The sequence below is a fragment of the Quercus suber genome, unplaced genomic scaffold (assembly GCF_002906115.3).
Source record: "Quercus suber isolate HL8 unplaced genomic scaffold, Cork oak 2.0 scaffold_377, whole genome shotgun sequence".
NCBI classification, from domain to species: Eukaryota; Viridiplantae; Streptophyta; class Magnoliopsida; order Fagales; family Fagaceae; genus Quercus; species Quercus suber.
This window is the reverse complement of record NW_027069829.1, coordinates 382083-407852: the sequence shown is the minus strand read 5'-3', so window position 1 is coordinate 407852 and position 25770 is coordinate 382083. Positions and strand designations below refer to the sequence as shown.

Genomic DNA, 25770 nt, shown 5'->3' with positions numbered 1-25770 from the left:
TAACAGTAGAGTTAGTTTGCTTGCACTACAAATACATGGGTTTATAATAGATTTGGGCCTCTTAGGACCTTGGGCCACAATATCTCTAACAGCCTCTCAAAGTTAAAGTGGAACATTAAGTTTATAAGGTCGGAATGTACAATATGTAAGGGTGGAAAAATTCAACACGACTCGCGAACCCGACATGACTAATCCGTTTATAAACAAGTTGTAGGTTGAGGCTAAACGAGTTTGGGTCATATTCAGGTTGACACTGCTAATCTGTTTAATAAACGGGTTGTACTCGTGTTCAACATGTGAACCCATCTGATTCGTTTAGCTTCTAAAGTTATTAGTTATTTTGATATTATTGCTTATGCCTAAATCCACTTAGAATAGTGAAGCCTGTACCACCTAACTAGGCCCAAACAGATAAATATTTGTTTAGAGAGTGGATAAAATAAGTCGGGCTCAAGTAAGAAGATTCAAATAGGAAGGGAGTGAATAGAAGTTAAAAACAAGTATATTGATGGTTCTTTACAAACTTGCCCAAGGGCGATATTCTTGTGCAAGGATACACACTGTTTTATCTCTCTTTCTTCTTACTGTTCTTGTTCTAATCTCTCTCTCCATCCTTTTTTTTTTGGCCCCTTTCATTTGGAAGTTCTCTTCTTTTATATACTCCTATGCTTCTTACATCTTAGCCCTCCATCTCTAATCCTCTAGGTCGTCCTTAGAACACTTGTCTCATTAGACTTCTGTTGAAGGTGGTAGAAAGAGTTGTTTGTTAGGATTTTGCTTGTAGGAATGTGAAAAGAAAAGAAAAGAAAAGATTGGTCACTTTAAGGGGACTAGACTTCCATAGAGAGAGAAAGAGAGAAAAGAGAGACAAAATTAGAGAAAATGCTTAAGAGTGTTCTCCTCCCCTTTCTAATACAGTCCATCTCTTTATATCCAATACTAATAGAATTTGCTAATAGAATCCGTAAGTAACTCCTTACTACTCCCTAACTAGCTCCTAATCAATACTAACCAACTAATCACTTCAATACACCCATTGCATACACGTGTTCATTGTTGCTATGCCATTACAATATACTACAACTATACAATTCAATACAACATAAGTATAAGTGTGAGGTTCCTAACATTACCCCTCCCATTGAAAGCACATTGCCCATAAGGTGAGCTGCAATTGATGCAAGGATTCCTAGGTAGCATTTGTAGGTGAAGACCCCAACTGCTGAACCATAGCCTTAATGATGACCCGAGACCTCAAGGACTTGGTTCTAGTCTGTAACACTACAACAGGCTTTGAAAGTACCTATCCTGATTCACCAACAAGGGCTGTAATCTCAGGAAAACCCAATCCCCAACTTCAAAAGACTTGTCTTGCCTATGTTTACCTGCTTGAATTTTCATCCTAGCTTGGGCAGCAGTCAAATGAACCCTCAAAGTGTCCAAAACAGTTTGTTTCTGACATAACAATGAATCCAATGCATCCACCCTAGTAGTGCCTTGAATATAAGTGAGAAGCTTTGGAGCAGGGTAACCATATAAGGCCTCAAAAGGAAACAACTTCAAACTAGTGTGAAAAGAAGTGTTGTACCAAAATTCAGCTAAGGAAAGCCAGGTTACCCATTGGTGAGGTCTGTCACTAGTGAAGTCTCTCAAATACTGTTCTAAGCTCTTGTTGACAATCTTTGTCTACCCATTTGACTGAGGATGATATGTTGATGACATAGCCAAATCAGTTCCCTGGAATCTAAATAATTCAGACCAAAAGAGGGAAGTAAAGGTAGCGTTCTCGTCACTAACCAAGGATGTGGGCATACCATGGAGCTTGAAAACATGTTGCATATAAAGAGAGGCAATCTTAGCAACATTGTATGGATGGGAAACTGGAACAAAGTGAGCATATTTGGCTAATCTGTCAACAACTACCAAAAGCACCTCATACTCCATAGACTTAGGGAGGCCTTCCACAAAGTCCAAACTCACATCTATCTAAGGGGTAGTAGGAATGGGTAGTGGTTGAAGCAGGCTAGCTGGGGATGTAGTATTAGATTTAATCCTCTAACACACATCACAATCCCTTACAAATTGCTTGAGATTAGACTTCATCCCAGGCCAAAAAAACTCTTTCTTAGCTTTATGATAAGACTTTAAGAACCCTGAGTGACCAGTCAACGGACTACTGTGGACATGGTGTAAGAATTGAGATTTGAGAGGGCAATATGGACTAACATAGAACCTGCCCTTGTAAAACAACAACCCATTTTGGAATGTAAAATCCTTAGGTGGATTTCCAGCTTGGACAGAAGCAATAATGTGCTGAATAGTGTCATCTTGTAAGTAACTATCCTTAAATAAGGACAGCCAAGTTGGGTCAGGTACTAAGAGCAAAAACAAGCAACTAGTCTTAGAATTAGAATCAGACTGTGACAACTCATAATTGAAGGCAGCTTGCCTTGAAAGAGCATCAACCACCCTATTGTCACTGCCTTTTTTGTATTCCACAACAAAGCATAACCCAAAAGTTTAGCTAGCCATTTTTGTTGAGATGGAGTGGCAATTCTTTGCTCCAACAAGAATTTTAAACTCTAGTGATCAATCCTAACCACAAAGGGTCTACCAAGCAAATAGGATCTCCACTTCTTGACTGCAGTGGCCAAAGCCAGTAACTCAGTCTCATAGGTAGACAAATGAAGGTTCTTCCCTTTCAAAGCTTGATGTGAAATGCAATTGGTCTATGGTCTTACATTAGTATAGCCCTTAGACCACAACCCGATGCATCACATTCTATAACAAATAGCTTAGAAAAATCTGGAAGAGCTAGCACAAGAGGCTTAGTCACAGCCTCTTTCAACTTGAGAAATGCCTCCAAAGCCTTGTTAGACCATTGAAATGCATCTTTTCGAAGAAGATTAGTTAAAGGTTGGGCAATTGAGCCATAACCCTTAATGAACTTTCTATAATACCCTGTTAAACCTAGAAAACCCCTTAAAGCCTTCATATTTTCTGGTATTGGCCATTAAAGCATTGCAGAAATTTTCTTAGGATCAGCCTTAACACCCTTACCAAAGATTATATGGCCCAAATATTCCACTTCAGAACACCCAAAAACACATTTAGATTGCTTAGTATAAAGCTTATAAGACAGCAAGACCCTTAAAACAGTCCTTAAATGAGAAACATGATCATCCAAACAATGACTAAAAACAAGGATGTCATCAAAGAATACTAGAACAAATTTTCTCAAGTAAGGTCTAAAAATAGAATTCATTAATGCTTGAAAGGTGGATGGGGCATTAGTCAGACTAAACGGCATGACTAGGAACTCATAATGTCCTTCATGAGTTCTAAAGGTAGTCTTGGACACATCCCCACTCTTCATTCTAATTTGATGATAACCTGACCTTAAATCAAGTTTAGAGAAAATGGAGGCACTTGTTAGTTCATCCAGCAATTCATCTACTACTGGAATTGGAAGCTTGTCCTTAATGGTTACCTTATTCAAAGCCCTATAGTCAATGCACATCCTCCAACTACCATCAGCCTTCCTTACAAGCAAAACAGGTGAAGAAAATGGACTTTAACTAGGCTGAATATAACCCCCTTCCAGCAACTCATTCACAATTTTCTCAATTTCAGATTTTTGAAAGTAAGGATACCTGTAAGGTCTTTCACAGATAGGTTGGGAGCCTTCCTTGAGGGTAATGCCATGCTCATGACCCCTGACAAGTGGTAACCTAGTGGGAATAGCAAAAACCTTTGAAAATTCCACCAATAAATCAGCAAGCACATTAGGCAATTGAGACTGAGTAGGGGTAGTAGCAGCTGTAGGAGATGCTGAGATATGCAGCACTAGGCCTTTCCTTTCTGAACCACTAATAAACCTCTCAGCTTTTGCAGCTTTTGCAGCTTTTGAAATAGTTGAAAGGGCAGGCTATAATCCTTGTAAAAATACCTTTTTACCCAAATGCATAAACTTCATGGTTAATAGCTGGAAGTCCCAGCTAATCTCCCTCAAAGTACTCAACCATTGAGTACCAAGGACCACCTCACAACCTCCTAAATGTTAAACATTAAAGTTTATGACAAACTAATACCCTTGGATAATGATACTGACTCCTTAACAGCTACCTAAAGTCTTAATGATTGTGTCATTAGCTACTTTAACCTCTAATACCCTAAAGGTATCAAGTTGCAGCTGTAATCTTGGTATCACAGAAGCATCCAAGAAATTGTGGGTGCTCCCAGAATCAATAAGAGACACCACTTCTTGTTTCTTGATTCTTCCCGTCATCCTCATGGTATTAGAAGTAGGGCACCTTACTAATGCATATAAATAATTTCAACAGGGTCAAATCTACACTTGACAACCCCACTTCCTTGAATTGAACCTTGAGGCTCTAACAACACCTCATCATTAGAAATCTCAACCAACTACACTCCTAAAGCTCTAGGTTCCACTTCCGTGGATATTTCCTCCAGCAAAAATAGTTTAGCTCCCTTACATTTGTGGCCCATTTGCCACTTCTCATCGCCATTGTAACACAACCCCTGTTTCCTCATTTCCTCCATTTGTGCACCAATTAAACTTTGCAATGGAAACTTAGTTCTTGGCTCTACCTTAGCTACCAATTTAGGGGTACCCAAAATTAAAGCCTTTTCCCATTATGAGCTACACCCCTAAATCCTTTCGTACTATTGTTTACATATTCTTCTTGAATCTTTGCTAACCCAAAAGCTTCATTAAGGGTTTTAGGAACTAACATTCTAACTGGCAATCTTATCTCATCCTTTAACCCACTTAAGAAGCAACTTAGTTTGTGAGACTTAAATAACCCCATGATTCTATAAGACAGAATTTCGAAATTACCTTTGTAAGCCACCCTGGAAGTCACCTGCTTGAGCCTTGTCAATGCTTCCATAGGGTCATCATAAGCAGTGGTCCCAAATCGAGTTTGCAAAGCTTGAACAAACACTTCCTAGCTTGCAAACCCCCTTGCTTGTTCAGCCACTTGAAACCAAATTAAAGCTTCACCATCAAGATGTTATGAAGCCATTAACACCTTGTGATGCTCAGGAGTGTTGTGGTATGAAAAAAATTGATTGGCTTTGCATATCGAGCTAGTAGGATCCTCTCCTTGAAATTTTGGAAACTCAAGTCTCAGATTCTTGATTGGTCCAAGTGGTAATTGTTCATGTCCTTCATTAGTAACCGCAATATTAACCAAATACCCTTTGGATGGTAATGATTGTTGACGTCGCTCCTTAGAATCAGCCCACTTCTACATAAATGTGGTGAGGATTTGTAATTGCTTCTTGTCTTCTTGTAAAGTTTGTTCATGGCTATCAGTAACCTTGGATAAAGTAGCAATTTTTTTCAGAATTCTAAGAATTTGATCTTGTCTTAGTCATGAAGCCCAATCCTGGATCACTGCTCTGATACCAAATGTTAGGATTTTGCTTGTAGGAATGTGAAAAGAAAAGAAAAGATTGCTTGTAGCAATTTTTATATATTTATTACTATATTTATGGTTATAATTGTATTTTAATTTTAGATATATAGGAATTGATAAAAATTATGTAGGTTAGGTATGACCTATTAATCAAATAGATTATTAAACGGGTCATTTGTATTGACTTTTACATGACCTTTTTAATTTTAATTTTAATTTTTTATTGGAGAATTTTTGTGTGACTTGTTAATTACACAAGTTAAACGTGTTGGGTTGGGTTGACCCGTTTAATAAATAGACCGTGTTTGGGTTGAGGATTCTTGACACATTTACTAAATAGGTCGGGTTCGAGTTAACCCATATAGTCGAATACTCATGACTCGACATGACACAAACCTGGCCCGCGAACACGAATTGCCAGCCCTAATGACGTGAAGAGTTTGGAAGCATGCAAGACAAATGTTGGAGGCAACAAATTACATTGGTCGATGATGTTGGCTGGCACCAATTGCATGAAAATGCAGGATAGATGGAAACATAATGTGCGGACAAATTGCTAGTGACTGCACGACATATGGCTTGCAGGATACATCTATCTTAAAAACTAAAAAAGGCCATGAGTGATCACGGTAGATGGATGGCAAGTCCAAGTACCGATCAATACTTGGACCTAGTGACATTCTTCTTTCCTTAGTCTAATTTTCACTTAATTCTCCTATTTTTCTCTTATTTCTCACCAACTTAACCCTAATAAGACATTATTTAACCCTAATTATTGCCAAATTAAGTATGTCTAAGAATTAATTATGATAAAAATTAAGGATTTATTAATGATTAATGATTATATTAATCAAGTGTGTGCATCGTTGTTATTAATTTTAGTCTGAACCAATAGGACCGTGACACGTCATTGATTTTAATTGACTTCACATGGGACCAATCAACATCAAAGGCTGATAATCATGTGTGATCAGGCTCAATCGTGTGGGTGCATATTCGCCATTAAAATATGATTTCAAAATAGATGGTCCGATTGAGGCCCATGGCTAGTCATTTTCAACATTATTGCCTAGAAACCTATTTTTATGTGAAGTGATTGAAGTCCAATGGTCAAAATTATGATCCTACCCTTGGAATGTAAAATTACTCTTTTAACCTCCAAATGAGGTTTAAATGTAGGTTGCAAAATGATATGTCTATAAGTTGAGCCATCGTAAGAGAGATTTTATGAGTTGCAAGAGAAAGAAGAAAAAAGTTACACACGTGTGTATGTGTATAGTTTACTAAAATAAATTTTGATAAAAAATAATGATTTTTAATAAAAATTGATAACGATTCCACTTTCCATCCCTCACAAAATAATTGAAATGATACAAAAGAGCAATTTAGAGTGGTTGATAATATGGAATTTAAACTTCAAGGGATATGTTTACAGCCAACCCAAAAATTATGGGGCCTTTTGCATTTTGCCCTTCTAATAATTAGGCTTGCTGCTTGTGAGATACATGTAGGTTACTTTGCAATTATACGTATTATGCAAAGTAGGGCTATAAACAAATTTAGCCAAGCAAAGTAGGGCTATAAACAAATTTAGCCAAACCAAGTATTAAAAGTTTAGAATAATTTATTTTGAACATGACTTGATTTTAAGTTTATTACCAAATTAGATTATATGTTTAAGTTTGGTTTATTTCATGTCAAACAAACTCAAGCCTACTTATGAGTTACTTAATTTACTTATTCTTTTCTGACATGTTATTACTTAAAACTTTACCCCTTCACAAATCTTTTTTACTATTAACTAAATTATGATTGAAATTATATTATTAGGTTTAATTAAATAGAGTGCTTTTTTATTTTTTATAAACTAATAAAAAATAGATTCATCAACCTTATTTCTTAAAATTGTATATAATTTTATTAAGAAATGGACTGTTTATATCATGGAGAAAAAGAACTTTAATTCCTTTATGTTAGGGGTAGTTCACAATTCTCCCCTAGTCCCCTTAGACTTTAAAACCAAGCCATTTTCCCCTTTATGTTTAAAAAATGAGCAAATACCCCATTCCATTACTCTCAGTTAAATATTAATGGAATCTTTTGATTCCTAGGATATTCTATTGTATAATGTCTAAAATTCCCCAAGTAAATATTAAAATGCCAAAAATAACCCTAGTAAAAAATATTTGATTAGAGAGAAATTAAGAATTAAAGAGAAGTTGTTGACCGTGGAGATTAAAAAAAGAAAAAAGAAAAAAGAGAGAGAGAGAGTAAAAAATGGTGGTGAAGCTAATTTCCCCATTGCAATTCTTAAAGTCATTGAGACAATGCAAATATGAGATATATATTGAGTTGATTTTGCATGTTTTATTGAGGAAGGGGAATGGTTGTAGAAGAGCTTAGAGTCTGTCTAGTTGGGGCGAAAACAAGAAGTATAAAATGGGAGAGAGAAAATGGTTTTTTTAGTTGTTTGGTTGAAGTGGAAAGTTTGAGAGATTTTAGTGGGTACAAGAGTTTTCTTTTCAGACTCACCAAAACACAATCTCCCCAAATTTAGGAGAAAAATGCCTACAAATAATTTGGACAAAAATGCCCACGTTACAATCTAGCTGCATTGTGTTTGTATTATACACACTGTGCGCCTTTTTTTTTTTTTTTGCTAACAATGCGTAACTGCATAAAAGCTTGCATTTCATGATTCTTTTTTTTTTTTTTTTGGGGTTCACTTTTTTTCTTTTCAACTGTATAGGATTGGGTATTTTGGTCAATTTCTTTTAATTGGGCATTATTTTAGTTTTAATAAACTCGGCATGATTACTTATTATTATTAATTGGGTGTAATTCTTTTAATAAGGGTAAATGAATCAATTTAAATAAATTACCTTTTACATTTTCTCACTTTTCTCCTCAGCTAAACAAAATAGTTTTTTCATCCATCTACTTTTGCATCCTCCAAACCAAAGACCAAGAGGGAAAACTAAAATCTTTTATATCCCTCCACTTTTCATCTCCTAAACACATTTTGGTTGTAGTTATGTCAACGTATGAAAGTCTTTCGCCCCACTTTTTCATTCCCTATACTCATTTTGGTAATAGTCATGTCAACATATTAAAATCTATCCCCCTACTTTTGCATTCCCCAAACACATTTTTGTAACAGTCATGTTAACATATGAAAAATTGGGATAAACCCATAAATGTTATAATTAAAAAAAATAAAAGACTTCATTAAAAAATGGTTTATTGAGTCTAAGAAAATTAAAGGCAGCTCAAGATCATAATGGGGGGAAAAAGTAATTGCCAACCTATATGCTAATTAAGAAGGAGAGAGACCAGGAGAAATATGCTCAATTTTTATCCTATTGGTTATTAGTAGGAGAAATTATTAGGTCCATTAAAAGGATCACTTCAATGATTGTGCCAATCAATGACATGATGTTACCTACGCTTTTTAATCAGCTTTTTAATTAGCATAAAAAATAAAAATAAAATCACTAGGTGATGTTATATTTGCATTAGTAGCGTTTTATTGATTAGAGTACCATTTTAACAGCCCTCCGATGGATCTAATAATTTCTTCATTATTAGTGTAGTAGAAAAATAAAATCATTATTAGTTTAGTTGGAAAATAAAATCATTATTAAAGGAACACATGTCATCCCTGGATGCATATATGCAATTTCTTCATGCATATGCGCCAAATTTCTAGCTGAAATGTCAGCTTAATAGCTAAACAACACCAATAATAATAAATACACCAAATGCAACCCATTTCCATGTTAGACAAATGGCAAGGATAGTTTGCATGATTCACATATGGCAGTGGTTAGTACATAAATTTTTGAATAAAGTAATCAATTTCACATGGGTGTCAGCCACATTTAACAAAATACACGGCTTAGATATAATCAATTGCGAAGAAGAAGAAGAAGAAGGGATTGCTTATTTATCATTTTTCTACTTCTTTATATATAAGAGATTTCTTATTTTTCCCTCATTTGTAAGATCTCTTACACTCTTTTATCTCCAATTCATAGTCCCTATCCTAAAGCCATGGAATCCCCAATACAAAATTCAGCCATGTTTTTCTTTCTTCTCTCTTTGTTATGTTTCATGATTTTCTTGTTTCAGCTATCTAGAAAACTCTCTTCTTACCCACCAGGCCCAAAAGGGCTACCCATCATTGGCAACATGTCGATGATGGCCCAATTGACTCACCGTGGCCTAGCCCAGCTTGCCAAGCATTATGGTGGGCTCCTCCATCTCAAAATAGGCCTGCTAAACATGGTGGTCGTATCAACTCCAGACGTGGCCCGTGAAGTCCTCCTGCCCCAAGACAGTGTCTTCTCAAACAGATCCTCGAGCACCGCCATTAAGTACCTTAGCTATGATGGGGCAGACATGGCCTTTGCCAATTACGGCCCATTTTGGCGTCAAATGCGTAAGATATGTGTCATAAAGCTCTTTAGCCGAAGACGACTCGAGTCTTGGGTCTCTGTACGAGACGAGATCAACACGATGGTCCAAACCATTGTGACCTAAACTGGGTCGCCCATTAATCTCTCTAAGCTGGCTTTAAGTCTTACCAGCCATATTATCTACAAGGCAGCGTTTGGTTCCAACTCACATGAAGGAGAAGAGGGCCAAATCGAGAATATTTTGCAAGAATTCTCGAGGCTTTTCGTTGAGTTTAACATTGCTGATTTTATACCATGGTTGGGTTGGATTCATCCAAAAGAATTCAAGAAAAGATTGGTTAATGCAAGAAGGGAACTTGACGTTTTCATTGATAAGGTCATCGATGAACACTTGGCCAAAAAGAGCAACAAGAATAGCAAGGATGAGAATGAGGCTGCAGTTACAGATATGGTGGATGAACTAATAAGTTTCCTTGATGAAGGTGCTCATGAGAACAAGTTCACAGACTCGCTATCCACCGTTAAGCTCACTAGAGATAACATCAAAGCTCTAATCATGGTAAGAACTTTTTATTTATATGAAATAAATTAATAAAACTAATTAACGGTCTGCTTAAAATATTTGTTAATTAACTATTTTAATAAAGTTTTGATACACCATAATATTTTTATAGAAAATAAAAAAATATGTTACCTTTTTATTTTCTTAAAAAAAAATATATATATATATATATATTGAGGATTTCTTATAAAATATTTCTTAAACCAATTGATAATGCCCATTGCACATTGCCCATTGGGTATTGGCTAACTTTTCCCCTTATATATAATACATATTTTGTACATATTCTCATTTATACCATGAATGATGCTATTGCTATAAATACTATATTCACAAATTTATTTATTATATTATTTATTGATAAAGCTTCAATTATATTGATTATCATATTAGTTTCTAAGTCGTTAAATTTGTACTAGATTTGATAATAATTTTAGTATTTTTAATACCATAGAGAGTTTGGATTAAGAGTGGTTCTAGGACTATAAACAATTTCACAGCTTCTTTGCCATAACTTTGATATAACATATTATAAGTGATTGTTTATTATTTATACTGAACTCACGTTTTTTTCTCCACTCCTCACAATCTACCACATCACATTTGTGGTAAAAAACTATAAATTAATTTGTGGTCTTAGATTTTTTTTCGATAACAAATATGATAACTTTTTTTTTTGACAATAAATATGATAACTACTTGGGATATAAATCGACACTAGACAAGAAGTGTGTAAGGATGCAATTTTATAGCACTTTTGCAGAGGCTTATTTAGTAAAATTCAGTGTCTCTCTCTTGCATCACTTATCATAAATTGTATACGTGCGTGGATGATAAAAGTAAGATTTATTGGTTATCTATATTATTACATAGGATGTTATGTTTGGTGGAACCGAAACTGTTGCTACAACGATTGAGTGGGCAATGGCAGAGCTAATGAAGAACCCAAAAGAGCTCAAGAAGGTTCAAGAAGAGCTCTCAAATGTCGTAGGCTTGTACCATAGAGTCCAGGACTTCAACCTCGAAAACCTCATGTATTTGAAGTGCACACTCAAAGAAACTCTTCGTCTCCACCCTCCAATCCCCGTCCTCCCCCATAAGACTGCCAAGGACGCCGTGTTAGCCGGGTATTCGATCCCAGTTGGCTGGCACGTGGTGATCAATGTGTGGGCTATTGGGCGGGATGAGACGGTATGGGATGAGCCAAACGCATTCAAGCCCTCGAGGTTTTTGGAACAAAGTGCTAAGGATTTTAAGGGAAATGATTTTGAGTTTATTCCATTTGGGTCAGGAAGGAGGTCTTGTCCAGGCATGCAACTAGGGTTTTATGCATTAGAGATGAGTGTGGCAGAGCTTGTTCATTGTTTTACTTGGGAGTTGCGTGAGGGAATGAAGAGTAGTGAACTTGATATGAGTGATTCATTTGGACTCACTGCTCCAAAAGCTGTTCCTCTGGTTGCCATGCCGAGTTATCGTCTAAAGTATTGATACGTGTATCTACTTAGATGTGGTTTGAAGTCCTCTGTTTTAGGTGATTGTTATTAGTGTCCTCTGTTTTAGGTGTTTGTTATTATCTTTGGGAAGATCTCTATTGTAACGTTAGGATTGTTGGTTAGTTTGGATTGTTTTTCAATTGTTAGTGAGTCCTTAGCATGTTGGGTTGTTGTGCCACAGTATCCCTTCATATTAGGAAGAAGTCCTTGTATTTCGTTTTTGTTGTTATCAATTGTTGTATTTAAGTGGTAAGATAATAATGAATAAATCATCAAAAAATTAATTTTGAGCGAAGTCTCAAGAGTTCAGGGTTTCCTCAGTTAAATCCAATTCTTATCCTTATTTTCCCTATTGTTATCACCAAAGAACCATCATAGGTAAGGATACTATCTTATATGTACCAAAGTGGTATCAGAGCTTAGGGATGGACAAGAGGGTAGAGCTGTTAGAACAAAGCATGAGTTTTCTTGTTAGCAACCAGAAACAGATAATTGAATAGTTAACAGAAATTTACGCCAAGCTTGGATCACTATCTTCCATCCGAGAAGAGGGAGAGAGCTCCCAAAACCGCAATGGCAAGCGACTGAAAGGAAGAGTGACCACTGAGGGCGGTCATTTTGGCAGAAGCAATTATTCATATGCTCCTCGTTTGGTGAAACTTGACTTTCCTCGATTCAATGAAACCGAGGATCCCATGAGTTGGATATGCCGTGCCGAGCAATTTTTTTGCTTCCATGAAACGCCCATTGAAGACCAAGTAGCGTTGGCTTCCTTTCATCTAGAGGGAGAAGCTCAATTGTGTACACTTGGAGAAATCATGTGGGACTTTTCTAAGATGATTATGAGGTTCTAAAGTGCTAGTAAAATGATTACTTTGAAGGGCCTTATAGACCAAGTGGTGGACAGCCATGAAATCAATCGTCTCTCATCAAAACAACTTGTAGGGGTGTTGGTTCAAATCATGGCTATTGAAGACCATGACCAGCTAGAACAAAGGAGTGATGCACCAGAACTTCAAGAATTATTAGGCTCATTTTCAAAACTTTTCAGAGAGCCTACTGGTCTACCTCCTAATCGGGTCCATGATCATAAAATTCCACTACAACTCGGTAGCCAGCTTGTGTGTTCTCGCCCGTATCAGTATCCTTATTATCAGAAGGTGGAGATTGAGATATTCGTGACAAAAATGCTCTCTACTGGAGTGATTCATCATAACAATAGTCCTTTTTCCTCTCCAGTGATATTAGTCAAGAAGCAAGATGGAATTTGGCGCATGTGTGTGGATTGTTGATTGTTAAACAGGATCACCATCAAGAGCAAGTTCCCAATTCCAGCTATTGATGAGCTTCTTGATGAATTAAATGGAGCAAGGTTCTTTTCTAAATTAGATTTGCATTCTGGCTATCATCAGATTCGAGTTCAAGATAAGGATATGCCAGAAACAGCATTTTGCACTCACCATGGGCACTACGAGTTCCTTGTTATGCCTTTTGATCTCACAAATGCACCATCCACATTTCAAGCACTAATGAATGACGTGTTCAAGAACCAACTCTATAGATTTGTGCTTGTATTTTTCGACGACATCCTAGTTTATAATGCAACTTGGGATGAACACTTATGACATCTTAAAGAAGTTTTGGAGGTTCTGAGAAGGCATACACTTCATGTTAAATTAAAAAAATGCAATTTTGGCCAAACTAAGGTCCATTACTTGAGCCATATCATCTCTCAAGAAGGGCTTCTCGTGGATCTCGAAAAGATTTCAGCAATGGTACATTGGCCTCTACCTCGGTCTCTAAAGGCAATGCGGGGCTTTCTCGGATCGACGGGGTATTACCGAAAATTTATTCAAGACTGTGGTAAGATTGCCACTCCACTAACCAACATGTTGAAGAAGAGTTCATTCAAGTGGACTACTAAAGCTAAAGAAGCATTTCAAAGATTGAAGGAAGCAATGACCTAAGCCCCTATTTTGGCACTTCTAGATTTTACAAGGCAATTTGTAGTTGAGTGTGATGCCTTTGGGTCAAGAATTGGAGCTGTTCTATGTCAAGATCATCTTATTGCCTTTCATAGTCAAGCATTACATGGGAAAAATCTAATGTTATCCACATATGAAAAGGAGATGCTTGCCTTACTCATGGTAGTGAAAAAATGGCAGCATTATTTATTGGGAAGGAAATTCATAGTGTAAGCAGACTAGCGAAGTTTGCAGTACCTTTGGAGTTAGAAAATCACAATGGAGGCTTAACAAAACTGGTTATGCAAGCTTATGGGATTTGATTGTTCAATTGAATACAATAAGGGTAGTGAAAATAAAGTGGCTGATGCATTAATTCGTTAAGATGAAGCTATGAAGGAGGAGTAATTGTTAGCTTTCTCATCCCCTATTCCTCATTGGGTTGATGCAATAAGGGAAGAACAACAATCTCAGCATCAAGTATAGCAACTAATTCAGAAGGTTTAGGAAGATGAGGCAGTGGGGCCTTGGGAGCTAAGAGATGGTCTGCTCTTATTCAAGGATCGGATTTACCTTGATTCAGGTTCAGCTATAAGGGTTGATATCATCAACCAGTTTCATGGAAGCTCTCATGAAGGATTCCAAAAAACATTTCAAAGGGTGCGAGCAAATTATTACTGGGCTAAGATGTGGGAGGACATCAAGGCATTTATTCAGGAATGTGAAATTTTTCAAAGGCACAAGGTGGAACAACTTTCTCCTGTTGTTTACTACAGCCATTGCTAATTCCAAGTTGAGTTTGGGAAGATATCTCCATGGATTTTGTGGATGGGCTACCTAGGTCTCAAGGTAAGTCCACTATGCTAGTTGTGGTAGATAGGCTTTCTTTCTAAATACTCACATTTTATTCCCGTAACACATCCTTACACAGTAGTGAGTATTGCCCAAATATTCTTTGAAAATGTTTTTAAGCTCCATGGTATGCCTGGAACTATAGTTTATGATCGTGATCCAGCTTTTACTAGTGCCTTTTGGACTGAGTTGTTCCATCTTAATGGAACTAATTTCAATTTTAGTTCGGCTTACCATCCATAAACAGATGGACAAAGTGAGGTGGTGAATAGAACTTTAGAAATGTATTTATGTTGCTTCACTGGTGACAAACCCAAGCATTGGGTCAAGTGGATATGTTGGGCAGAATTTTGTTACAATACAAGTTGGCATTTGGCTATCCAAAAGACTCCATTTGAAGTGGTGTATGATAGGGTGCCACCATCATTATTGACTTATGTTCCGAGTACTGCAAAGGTAGCTACTATGGAAATAGAATTGATGAAGAGGGATTAGATTTTGAAGGATCTCAAGGAAAATCTCAAGATGGCACAAGATCGAATGAAGAAAAGATATGATTTGAAGCATAGGGAAAAGGTCTATGAGGAAGGGACTTGGGTGTATGTATGGCTTTAGCCATATCGTCAAGTCTTTGTTTCTTTGCGCCGAAATGCAAAGTTAGCTCCACGCTATTATGGTCCATTTCGCATCCTACAACGTATTGGACAGGTGGATTACAAATTGGAATTACCTTCAGATTCTTGTATACATCCGATCTTCCATGTGTCTTTGTTAAAGGAGAAGTTAGGCACCAAAGTTTTTGCCCAACCTCAACTACCAATTACTATAAGAGACCAAGATGAGTTGCTAGTAAGGCCACAAGCAATATTGGATTAAAGGACTCGTCGCAACAGAATTGAAGTACTCGTGCATTGGCAAGGCTTACCAACTAGTGATGCCACGTGGGAAGACTTAACAGCTATGAAGTTGTAGTTTCCTCAGTATACCCTTGAGGACAAGGGCCTTCTCAAGAGGGGAGGGAATTGATATGTGTATCTACTTGGATGTGGTTTGGAGTCTTCTGTTTTAGGTGACTGTTATTAGTGTCTCTGTTTTAGGTGTTTGTTATTATCTTTGGGAAGATCTCTATTGTAACGTTAGGATTGTTGGTTAGTTTGGATTTTTTTTTTCAATTGTTAGTGAGTCCTTAGCATGTTGGGTTGTTGTGCCACAGCATCCCTTTATATTAGGAAGAAGTCCTTGAATTTCATTTTTGTTGTTATCAATTGCTGTATTTAAGTAGTTAGACAATAATGAATATCAAAGAATTAATTTTGAGCTAAGTCTCAAGAGGTTAGGCTTTCCTCAGTTAAATCCAATTCTTATCTTTATTTTCCCTATTGTTATCACCAAAGAACCATCATAGGAAAGGATACTATCTGATACATACCAAGTATGCACTTTGATAGGTGAAATAATAACAAAAAGGTAGATGTGATTTTAAGGGGTTTATGATCAAAATAAAATGTAAACTACAAATACAAAGGTACTAACACAATTCAATGTTAGTTTCTCTTGATCTGTTTTGCTTAAAACATAACAATATAATTATATTAAAAAAAAATGTGAGGCTTTGAATTACTTAGGTCCTATTTTAAAATGAAAAATAGATTAAATCAAACAAGAATTCAGTAGCGTAAAAGGCCAAGAGATAAAATACACCACTCAATCTAACATAATTGCTTGAGATGGCCAACACTCACTCCACCGAGCCAACAAAATTGGAGTGTGTTGCTTGTGACACTTTCATTACTCACTTGCCAATTGGTCAAGAATTAAACCAACTGAGGTCTTTGTCGCCAATCTTTACAAATTCTACACCACATGAATCATTCTCTCTTACTCTTATAAGAAGAAACACTGCATAGGTTTATTAAGGCAGGTATGCTTCTTGGATCTATCAAGATATCTCCCAAAAGCAAGTCTAGAGCCCCTACATCAAAAAGGCTCTTCGTACAAGAATGGATTGGATCGAAACAACTTTCCTATCAAACCCCTTTGTGTTTGTATGAATTTTTTACCACACAGAATCTCCAGCAATAGTGCTCTACATGAGAACTTGAGGCCAGTCACAATTTGTGGTCAAGACAATTAATGTGGAGATGATGAGTGAAAGAGAGAGCCAAGAGATGAACCATTGAGTAAGTCTTGTTTGAAAGTAGTAAGGTCGCCCCTTATGAAAGTTAGAGTCTTCGTCCAATCCAACAAGTTCAAGATTCCTCTATTAGGTCCAACCAAGTCAGAAGGCCAACCTAAAGAGGAAATATTTTTTAAATATTCCTAAGCTAATTTTTGGACTCATAATATTGTTACTTGGGCTGCTCTATATAGTTCCATTAATTGGATGTTCAAAAAGGAGTGATATGGGTTAGTCACATGTTTTTCATTTATTTGTTCTTATTATTCATCCAAAGAAATATATATATATATATATATATATATATAGCCTAATTTTTTTCAAATGAAAAATTGATCTATTTTTATACCAAAAGAAAAAAAAAAAAATAATTGGTCCATTTAAAACTATTGAGTCACAATAGTTAATAGCTTTCCTTTCTTTTAACTCCTCCCTACTTTTGTTTTTGTTTTTGTATTGTAAAACAGATAAAATCAACCAGTAATTCTGCTCCCTACCCTCTGTCAATCTCAAATACTTTGTTTTTATATTTGTACTAATTGAGCAGCTAGCCAGTAGGTCTTCCATAAATCATAAGAGATGGATGAGATCTAGAACTCAACTCTTGAACTAATCCATTAGAAAATCTTCAATTGTTTTGAACAATGACACTAGCACAAACCCACAGCTTGTATTAGTTTTATTTTATTTTCTTTTAGAATACTAAGTATTTTAACACACGTAGAGAAAGAGTAGAGAAGAATGTACATTTATTTACAAACTCAACTAATCCACGTCCATCGCCATCAAGCGCACAAGCTAACAAGTTTCCCAAATTCTGTAATTTGAAGTTTGTTATGTTAATTGTTTAGTGAAATAAAAAGAAGCATGTGGAACTTTGTTTTGTTCTTTTTCTTCTTCTTTTTTTTTTTTTTTTTTTTTTTTTTTTTTTTTTTTGCAAGAGCAAGTTTAAGTAATTCTTGTGTAATTGTGACTTTCTAGCCTAAAATGACATAAATGCCTATTCATACATGTGGGAAGATGGTAACATAAAACACTTGCATATAGAATAATGTTATGTAAATATAATCAATATATATATATATATATAAACCAAAGCCTTTGCCTCTCCACAATTTTCCACCTTAGTATTACTTAAATAAATATTATAAACTTTTTTATTTATAAAAACAATAATCAATTATCATTTAATTTCTACAAAAACATCCTGAGGTCTTTTTTTTTTTTTTTTTTTTTGAGAGAATTTCAACCTATGGCGTCCGCTCCTGATAATTGCTCTTTATTATCAGACCAAGGCACCAATAAGTTTTTGGTGTAGGCGGGGATTGAACCCCAGATCTCTTATACAACCATCAGAGACTTTACCAGTTGAGTTAACTGGAACCCACTAACATCCTGAGGTCTTTAAAAACCAATTACCTGCCATATGTTAAAAACCTTCTAAAACCCAATTTCCTTCTCTCTCCCACGTCCCACCCATGCCCAACCATCAGCAGATCCGCCATTACCATAGCTACTGTCACCCATCACAGCCATGACAAGACCTTAGTCTAAGTCACTGAAGCATTGAGCTCCAGCCCTAGTTCACACAAGTGAGGTGCTTTAGAGGCTGTTTAGTTCACTAGTTTTCATGAATTAATTCTCTGTTTTCATAACTCAATTCTCAAAAATGGTGGGACTCATAACAAAATACTCGTTTGCCTACACAATTTCTTTGTTTTCATAATTCTGTTTCCAATACTCAATTCTTTACTTTTTGAATTATGAGTTATGGAAATTGAAAACAACTTTTGGCTGTTTTCAGTTTCCAATTCTCATAACTCAATGACATTTTTATAATTAAAGATACAAAGGGGATCCACTGTCATAACTTTAGCCGCACCTTTTGACCTTTTCAACTTTTTTTTTTCCCCTTTCCTCCTGGGTTCGGCCTTCTCCACTCCTCTAGTTTTTTTTTTTTTTTTTTTTTTTTTCCAGTGGGTTTGGTCTTCTATCTGAACTTTTTTTTTTCACTGGGTTCGGTCTTCTCCTTTTTTTTTTTTCCTTTCCTCTTGGTTCGGTCTTCTCCACTCCTCTGGGTTTCCTTTTTTTTTTTTTTTTCCCTTTCTTCTTCAGTGGGTTTGGTCTTCTATCTGAACTTTTTTTTTTCTTTCTTCTTTCACTGGGTTCGGTCTTTTCCTTTTTTTTTTTTTTTTTAGTGAGTTGAGGTTTCTAGGTACTGAAAAAAAAAAAAAAAAAAACTGCACCTGTGACAGTTATGAGACCCACAAATAGTGTGAAAAATATTGAGTGATGGAAATTGAGTGATGGTGCCAAATGGGTGTGAAAAATTAAGTGATGAGTGATGAGTGATGAGTGATGGAAATTGAGTGATGAAAAAAATTCATCCAAACAGCCTCTTAATCATATTGTAGCCTTTTGATTTCTGCAGTTACTATAGGGTTTTGATTTATTTATTTGAGTTTCAATTTCTGTGGTTACTTCGGTTTGGAGTTTCAATTTTTTTTCCATGACCGAGCTACACTATCAGCGGCTTGACCATTGCCATAGCCGCTCTAATAGCCTTTTGATTTTTGTAGATTAAAACAATTTGGTTTTGATTCAAAAGACCCATTTTGCTATTGAAATTGTATGGTGGTTGTGGCAATTCAAAATGAAAATTTCAATTTTGTGTGTTTGAGGGGTTTTTTTTTTTTTTTTTTTTTTTTTTTTTTTTTTTTTCAAATTTAATTTGTTGAGTTCAAAATTATGGTTTTTGAAATGTCAATTTTTGTTGTTCAATTATTGGAGACTATTGCCTATGAAGTGTTTGATGCTGGGTCTTAGTGAGGATTCTACATATGATTGTTTGGTTAATAATTATGATTTCCCTCAAAGTATTTTTAACATCACTCTTTAAATGCCCTTATGGATTTTCACAAGTATTATTAAAAGATCAATGCTCTACTTACATACCTTTTACTTTTGAACCTATATGGAACCCAAGGAACTAGGTGGAACACTATGGTACTCTGATCAACATGCTAAGGCTGGATCAATTAAACTAAATGTAGATGTAGCTCTGTTACAACAATCTGCTTTCACATTGTTTTGCGGATAGCAATCCATTGTAAGATTTTTTTCTCTCTTTTCCCTTGATTTTCTTTGTTTGATTTTTTTTTTCCAATGCATTTGTGATTATTTGTGGCTAATCTGAAGTTTGTTTAGGGTGAATTTGTTTGAACTTGATGTGGTTTTACATGTTATTGGATTTTGAACTGATGAGAAGCTCCGTAAGCTTAGAGTGCTCTTCTTGAAGCACACAAGCATGTTCTTACATAGAGTCCCAAGTAGAGTAGTAATACACTTATGAACTCAAATCAGTCCACTGAGTATGGTCGTAAATTAGCAGAACAATGCAACAAAGGTCAAGATTGTGTAATTCTCTGACTTTCCTACTTCTTTCCTCACTTATTCCTTCCCAACTTCATTCATCATTAGCTCAGTCCTTTTCATATTCCAATTCATTATTCAAATATGTGCATAGATGCAATGACTACTTTGTCAAAATTTGGAATAATTTAATGCACAAGGGAGCTTGCATGAAAAGGTACTGCATATATAATAGTTGTCAGTCACTTTTGAAAACAAACCAATGTTTTAAATATATTTCAAATTTAAAGAGTATACCTCAAATGATTTCCTGATCTTCCAAACTCAAGCATGCTTAGAGCAACTTCATAACTTTGTGAGCCAATAGTTTCAGGGTTCTTTGCAAATTCCTCAAAAAGTGTTATACTTTGGTCATCTACAAATGTGCAAAACACAAGAACTTAATTAAATGACCCAAGAGTAACACTAATACCATATCACACCCACAAAGTATATTATCAAAATAACTGGTCCAATAGTGGGCCACTAAATGTTTCCTGGCCCAACTGTACCTGCTGCCTCAGTAATAACAATCTATAGATTGAATCTAGAGTCCACTAGGAACTTTGTAAAATGGATGAGGTGGGGAGTTTAGCATATTGGCAAGGTGTAGGAGCAGACACCGACAGAAAAGGATTGGCGATAGGAACACTTAAATACAATGGGAATGATTTAACTATTTGCCCATGAGATAAGTAGCACTGTTTAATTTGTTTGTGGATTAGTAAACTTAAGAGGAAACAGTGACTGAGATGTAATGAACTATCTGACAATGTTTATTTATAAAAAATAAAAAGAAAAACACTATCTAACAATGCAAATTCTCTTCTAACAACTTGGTGTAGGGTTGAATCTAAAGGAATTCCAACATGGTTGAATAGGCACTTCCTCCTGATGTTCTTTAAATCACAATACTCTTTTATAATCTTATGGCATGCCAACTTTATCTTAATGAATGTCCCAGTTATGAAAGCCATTCAATATTCTCTATTTTTTGTGTGAAAATTCATAACTGCAAATATAAGAATAATAAAGCCAAATGTTATTAGCTTCGTAGTTAGATGAAGAAGTTTAGTGACTCAAATTGATACTTTAGTAGAATATATTTTGTTATTTTTTTTGCTAACCGAATATATTTTGTTATAAGTTGCTTCATGTTGGAAATTTTACCCTCTGATCATCTTAATTGTATAAGAAAGGATTTGACCTTTGATCTGATGCGGATTTGTTTGGATACACCAAACTTGAGGAGGAAAAAGTTAGAAAAGCAATGTTAAATTTTCATATTCATCTCTTCTTTTTTATTTTTTCATTATTGCTTGCTTAATCTCCCTCATTGATTGGTTCTTCTACTCTTCTATCTTACTTTAGAAAACAAAATAAAATTTTGGATTTTATGTGGATTCCTTTATCATGGGTCATGGAAGCTGCAACTATCATGGCCATTGCTCTTGCTCATGGAGGGGTAAGTCCATATGACTTCAGTTTTATTTTCTTTTTCTTTTTTATCTATCTTTTATAGTCAGGTTAGCAATATGACCATCAAACTACAATGAAATAAATATGACTCTAGGCTTACTTTTTCTTGAAGATTTTCAGTTTTTATTTTTTATTTTTTTTAAGTGTAACTAATGGTGAATCTTGCAGTGCTTAATTTGTTTTGCATTAGTCATTACGCAGATGAAGTTGAAATGACATTTTGAAATTTCCTAATTAGTCAAATTCAATTCTTCAATCAAATTATTTGGGGAAAATTCAATTCTTCAATAAAAGTTTAGATTATTATTACCTTTTTGGCATCTTGATCTTTTTAATAATGAGAACCATGCTGCCAATGCAGCAGCTGTTCTTATGGCACGATTGGCCCCAAACACCAGGTTCTTCTTTGGAGATGTAATGATATTTTTATTTACACTGTTGATGGTTATATAGTTTTTTTTTTTTGCTGGTGAAAGTTCTATATTTAATTCAATTCCAAAATTTTGGGCATGGTTAGTTGTACTTTATGATTTTTAGTACTTGGGTTGAATGACATATAATTTGTTGTTTTGAACATCACATAGGTAATAAAGGAAAAGTAAATATTGAGGCTTCGTAACATGCTTGTAGCATTTGCATGCATATTTTGCAGATGGATTTTTGATTCTTAGATCCAAATTTGATATCGGTAAAATCTTAGAATCATATTATATAGTTTGAATATATATACATTTATGGGTGTGTGTGTGTGTGTCTTATATCCAAATTTGCATGCATATTTTGGAGATGGATGTTTGTGTCTTAGATCCTAACTTGATATTGCTAAGATCCTAAAAGTATATCATTTAGTATGAATATTTATGTACGTATTTGTGCGTATGTTTGTGTGAGTCTTAGTGCTAGACCCAAAGAAACTGTATGTAGGAATTTCCATCTTGGGTGGAGGAACAATTGAAGTTTTTGATTTGGATGATGAGCAATCAAAGAGGAAAGTGAATGGTTCAAATAGAAACAGCAAAACCCCAGGGGAGAATCCAAAGGGAAATTACCTCAGCAAGTTGCAATATACTACTCGCGAGGGTTAAGATGTGAGAAAGTTTTAAGTTATCTACGCAACAAAGGATTGTTTGTTTTCTAATTATTTGTTTTGTGTTATTTTACAAGGCGAACATGTATTATCAGCTTATGTTCAAAATGTAATACCAGCTTTCTAATTATTTGTTCATGAGTTAGCTACAAACACAAATGTTCTAACTTCGTATTAGCCTCAACCACATAACATGTCTAAGCGTTTCAACTAGCAACTTTATGGATGCTATTGTACCCACAAAAAAAAAAAAAAAAAAAAAAAAAGCCCTTAATGGACACTAAAACATGTTCTATAAGCTTGAACTCACATGTTTCATATCAAAAACTACTCAGATAAATCATTAACCCGTGTGATGCACGGTTTGGCGACTAGTTTATATAAACATTGTAAATTGAAGAGAAAAACCTTTTTGAAGGATAATTCTTGGAATTTTCTGTAAAAGAAAAGAGAAAAACCTTTTTGAAAAATTTACTAATCAAATTCTAAATTAAAAATCGATTTAAAGAGTTCCCAATTTAAACCCTCTATAAAACCTTTTTTTTTTTTTCTTTTTTGAGGAAATAATCCCTCTATAAAACTTTTTTTTTTTTATTTTAATGAGACCCTCTATAAAACGTGATTGATAATAAATAATATTCTAGAAGAGATCATATATATGATACCATATTATATAATTAAAGACCCTGATTTGATTAGAAAACCATTAAAAAAAATTAAAATCAAGGAAATAAAACTCTATATCTAATATTTCAAAAATTACAAGAAAATATCAAAATAAATTTTATTAACTTTTACTCAAAATAGTTTTTTTATTTTTTTTTATTTTTATAAATTTTAATGGATAACATTTCAATCCCAAACAACTAATGGAAATGAGACATAAAAACAATTTAGTTTTGGGAGATATATTTAGGTTACTTTGCAAGTGTATATATTGTGCAAAACCGAGTTGAACCAAGTTTTAAATGTGCAAATGGTTCAATTAAATTTATTTGAACACAAGTTGAGCTCGAGGTCATTATCAATTAAATTTATTTTCATGTCGAGCAAGCTTGAGTTTGCACAAATTACTTGATTAACTTATCATTTTTTCATATAAATACTACAACTAAAAGATTTTATCCCTTATCAAACCTACCTTAATACATAATAACTAAATTATACTTGAAATTATATTTTTTGGGTTAATTAATTAGATAGAATAATTTTTTTTTTTATAAACTTATAAAAATTAGACTCATCAATCTTTGTTGTTTTATAAGTAATAATTATATATCTTATTAATTTATTTACAAATTTTTATAATCCAATCTCAAGTTTATATATAAGTATCCACTCAGCTACAACTTACCAGAGGATAAAATCATCTGTGTAGGAAATAAGAAAGGGGAATTCATAGTAAAGAATGCTTACAATATAGCTCTTACTGTTATAAACTCACCAGAGGGCGGGGAGTGCTCCCATGAAGACCCTAGAACTCCTTCGTGGAAGAAGATTTGGCAACTCAAAATCCCACCAAAAATTAGAATTTTCACGTAGAAAGCATGTGTAAGTACTCTTCCCACAATGCTAAATATAAGGAAGAGGGGAGTGACCACTGATGGAATATCTGTGAAGCATCGACGCGGCTCCAGAGGAGTCGCACCCGAGTCAGACTTGGCTGGACGCGGTGACGCGGCAGGGATGCCGCTGATCGCGAATCCGTGCCGCGTCGGGCCGTGTCGTGCCGCGTCGGGCCGTGTCCTACCACGTGGCATCGTCGACTCGTGCCGACGCGGCGCGAATCGGGCCGACTCGGCAGAACCTGAAATTTCTGATTCAGGCCGAAATTTAAAAAAAAAAAAAAACAACGATGCAAAACGCACCGTTTGAACTTAACCTAAAAATCCCTCAGACTCTCACACACTCTCACTTGTCCAAAGCACTCCCTTTCACTTCGTCCCTCATCTCTCTTTCTCTCTGTGCTCTCCGCGGCTCTACCTCCGGCCTTTCCCTCTCTGCCGTGTTCTCTCCTTCAAGTGTGCTCTCTCTTCTCTTTGCTTCACTTTTAGTCTCTGTTTTCTACTATTTCTCTCTTCTCTGTGCTGTGTTTGTGTGCTTGTTTTTTAACCCGATTTTGTCCAAACACTCTCTCTTCTCTGTGCTGTGTTTGTGTGCTTGTTTTTCGGTTCTTATGGGAGTTAAAGGTTTTTTAGTTGCAGGTTGTAATTTTAATTGTAGATTGGTGATAATGTTTGACTGCTTTGTACTGGTATTGTTGCAATGAATAAAACGATGGTGGGATTTGTGTGTATTGTTATTCTACTTATAAATTATGTAAAAAACAATTATTTTCTTAATTTTTCTATAACTTTTATTTTAGGCTTGTAGGGTGAGGACTTGAAGTTTTGTTATTATTATTATTAATATGACTGTTGTGGACCTGTGGTTTACAAATTTTATCAGTTAGGATAAGAATCTTATCTTATCTTATCCTAATTGATAAAATTTGTAAATTAGTTAGGATAAGATAGGATTCAGAAGTGATTTGTGAACCTGTGAATTTGTTATTTGTGAATCTTAGTTTCTTTTCAATCTTAGTTTTATTTAGTTAATAGTTATTAATTATTACTTATTATGATTTGTGGATCTGTGAACTTGGGTTTGATTTATTATTAATTTATTTAGTTAATAGTTATTATTTGTAGGTTAAATTAAATCTATTGAATTTGCAATGGACGAAGTTACTAGCACAGAAACTTCACCTACATCTAATCAAGAAGTAAATGATGAATCTCGTCTTTGACAGTATGTGACTAAAGTAGAAAAACCATCTGGTGCTTCTGTTAAATCAGGTGGAAACACATACTTTAAGTGCAACTATTGAGATATAGTTTAT

General features: G+C 35.0%; 1 pseudogene; it reads left to right on the top strand.

Annotated features, from left to right (window-relative positions):
- Positions 1–9384: 9384 nt before the first annotated feature.
- LOC112017145 (cytochrome P450 84A1-like) lies at positions 9385–12246 on the top strand (annotated as a pseudogene).
- Positions 12247–25770: the final 13524 nt, after the last annotated feature.